Source organism: Camellia sinensis, chromosome 4, assembly GCF_055761805.1.
Source record: "Camellia sinensis isolate YWXY chromosome 4, ASM5576180v1, whole genome shotgun sequence".
NCBI classification, from domain to species: Eukaryota; Viridiplantae; Streptophyta; class Magnoliopsida; order Ericales; family Theaceae; genus Camellia; species Camellia sinensis.
Genome location: NC_138964.1, coordinates 184,314,496 through 184,318,314, shown reverse-complemented (window position 1 = coordinate 184,318,314; position 3,819 = coordinate 184,314,496).

Here is a 3,819-nt window from a genome sequence, read left to right as displayed (position 1 = left end):
GTTATATCTGTGAGTATCAGATTTAGATTTGGGTCAGTGATTTTGGGAATAGTGATCAGTGGTTGAGAATAGTTCGTTCAGCTTGTGTTTGCCAACTGTGTGTTGTCTTTATTTAAGCTGTTATGCTGTTCGTTTTTCTGGTCGTTTCACTTTCCTTGTTATGCTTTATTTATCTTTTTACAAGGTAGTTTAGCACTATTGCATCCGACCAGATAGATATTCCCCGAGCACTCTGGGTTAGAGGTCGTAGACTTAATCGATCCACGGATCTGATAGACGGACAAACAGTGTTCCTTTCTTTACCCCCGGTTACCAGACGGAGTCAAAAAGGCGCAGTGTATCGGTACAGTGGTCGCCAGATCAGTGGTCTACCCCACCAGTGAACAGTCAGGCTGAGGTCTCAGTTTCTATTGTAGGGACAGATATACTAGTTATTCAGTTAGGTCAGTACAATATGGCAGGCTTAGAGGAGATGATGCGTCAGCTTCAGAAAAGTATGAAAACCATGCAGCAGGACGCTGCCCGTCAAGCAGCATTTGCCGCAAGCCAGGCCGAGGTCATGGCCCAACAGGCAGAGTTGATCACTAGGCTACAGAAACAAACCAGAGCATCTGCTTCACACCAAGCTCCTCCCCCACCAAGAGTTCCAATACTTGGGGAGACACCCAACGTCCAGGAGAATACGGACGATCCAACGGGGCTAACTCCATCCCCGATCCTACCCCAGCTATCTAAGGCACAGACCAACCTACCAGATTCTCCCTTTCAGTTCGAGGTAGACCCCACAGCGTTAAAAGTGAGCAAGCTTGAAAAGCTGTTCAAGAAATCCCAAGGTGTGAAGTCTATTCCGGATATTGAGGATGGGTACACTGACTCGGCCATGATGCTGCTGGACCGATGTAAGATGCCACATATAGACCGTTTCGACGGGTCTGGAGATCCTATGGTGCATTTGTAGCTGTTTTTGGATATACTGAGGCCGATGGGCCTCTCCAGATTGCAGAAGCTTTCTCTGTTTGGCCGGACCCTGTCGGGTGTAGCGGCTATTTGGTATGCAAAATTGGAAGATTCCGTCAAGAGGAACTGGGAGGAGATGGCCGAGGCCTTCATAGCTCAATACTCCTATAATACACAGATCGAGGTCACAACCCGTGATCTTGAGACAACTAGGCAAGATCCGAAGGAGAGTTTCTCTGATTTTGTGACCCGGTGGAGGGCCAAAGCCTCAATGATGACCATCAGGCCCGTTGACAAAGATCAGATTCGGATGGTTGTGCGCAACCTCCACCCCGATCGTTCTTCCCCTCCCCACTTTTGCAAATCTACATGAGATAGGGGTGTAGATCAAGGACGCTATGAAACAGGGTCTGATTGACCAAGACAGAGAGTAGCCTAAGAGGGCATTCAACCGCAGTACAAATGCAGGCACAAGCAGTGCTGCAGCTACCAGATCTTCAGATGTGGAAATGGTCACTACCACCACCACCCCGAGAACCCTTGCAGCTACACCATTCACCGGTGCGCCCGGAAGTAGCTCACAAATAACCAAGTATTCATCTCGAGGCCAAAGAACCTTCACTCCATTATACATGCCCCTATCCAAAGCTCTAGGGGTTTTGATCAAGAAAGGGCACTTGAAGCCCCTAGAGTCACGGCCACTACCAGATAAGCTTCCCGCTTCTCATAACCCGGCCAAGTACTGCGCCTTTCACCAACAGCATGGTCATGACACCGACCAGTACTTTCGATTGCGTCATGAGATTCAAGATCTCATTGACAACAGGGTGATCGTGCCTTCGGAGAAACCAAATGTCACAACCAATCCTCTCCTACCACACAACCAAGCTTCACCTGCCAAACGCATCAATCTTATCCAAATTGGGGATGTGTCATATGACCCTAGCATATATATCACCTCTTCTCACCTATCCAAGCCGGAGGTGTTCATTCCTGACAGCATTGATTTGTGTATGTTGGATATCTCCCAAACCCAGCCTGAGACGGTGGTGGTGGCCATCGAAGATGGAAGTGGATCGATTGTGAGGGCACATCAGACTAATGATACAGAGCCTGAGGGGTCTGCGAGCTTCATGAACAACCCGAGTAATTACATTACATCAGTAGGCCAGGTTAGGCCGGATGTGGAATTGCTAGCAGGAGCAGAAACTTGTGTAGTACGGGAAAATGGACTTAATTAGGGGCTAGATGACCTGGTAGAATTAGAAGAGGACATTGCTAACCTTCAGTTTTTTGACGAACAGGACTCAGGGGACGTGGCAGTCAATTGGTTTGATGAGTCAGCGGAATCTACTGGGTGGCTTGACGACCAGCCAAATGTTGTTGAACAGCCTCAGCTAGAACAGGATCTGTCAGGGACGGGGACATCAACTGTGGCCGGAAGGGCCGAAGAGCAGAGTGCACCACCGGAGAGCACCGGTGTTCACAATTTTGCTCAAAATATAGGTAGTTTGGGTACGAAAGAAACTAAACAACAGACTGTACTGAAGCAATTTGAGCGAAAAAGGGTTGAGGATTCTGAGAGAGTCAGAAAAGCCAAAGCCCCTATGGGGACAGAACGTGCTGTGGGCACAGGAACGGAAGGTGCTGTGGGCACAGGAACGGAAGGTGCTGTGGACACAGGAATAGTTGTAACGGAGTCGGACAGGTGTTTGTCGGCTGCTGATGGCATGTGGTGGGAAAATGATGACCTATGTCTTGCCCACACGGATGAGGACTGGGGGAATAACCAGCCGGATGATACCTGGTATATTGGTGAAGTTGATCACATGACTAGGAGTGGGCGGTATTTCAAGTCCCCACACTTAGATCAACCAGAGGCGTCCGGAAAGGACAAAGAGGCGGAAAAGCAAAAAGATAAGCTACTTGAAGAGGAGGCTGTGTTGAAACAGCTAAAGAAGATACAAGCAGACATCTCCATTTGGGGACTGCTTATGGCTTCAAAAGTACATAGACAGGCTGTCTTTTTTGCAATGGACAAAGCGAAACTTTCAATAGACATCACGCCTGAGCAGCTGGTAGGACTGGTTTTTTCGGGAGGAGTTTCCCCGATGTTGACCTTCACCAACAAGGAATTGCTGCCTTAGGGCGCAAATCACAACAAACCTCTCTACATCTCTATGGAATGTAGAGACAAATGGATACCGATAGTTCTTGTTGACACGGGATCCGCCATTAATGTATGCCCGTCAAGGACAGCATATGCAATTGGGTTGAAGCTTGCAGACTTTGTGCCAACTGCCCAAGTAATACGGTCGTATGACAATACTAGTAGAAAAGTGATGGGGACCGTGAAGATTCACACCAAGGTTGGTCCAGGACAACACGAGATTGACTTTCATGTCTTGGACGTTCCCGCAACCTTTAATCTACTCTTGGGGCGTCCGTGGCTACACCAGGTAAAGGCGGTCTCTTCCACCCTACATCAGATGTTGAAATACCCCCACTGGAAGGGGGTGGCTATTGTTTTTGGGAATTCGTCAATCCATCCGCCGTTAGAGGTGTCTACACCGGTTTTGGAAATCGAGCATGGCACGGAGGATGTGTTCCTATCAAGATTCACCCTAGCCGAGGCCTGGGTTGTTCAGAATATCTTAGCTGTTGATGAGGGGTTGTATGTCAGCGCATAGTCAGTGTACCTCATGAACAAGCTCCAGCATATCCCTGGGATGGGACTAGGAAAAAGTGCCCGGAAGGGCATTGTAGCATCGGTCGAAGTGCCGCACAACCTGCATACCTTTGGTTTGGGTTATTTGCCCACCAAAGAGGACTGGGTAAGAAAAGGTAAAGAAATGGCTGGGA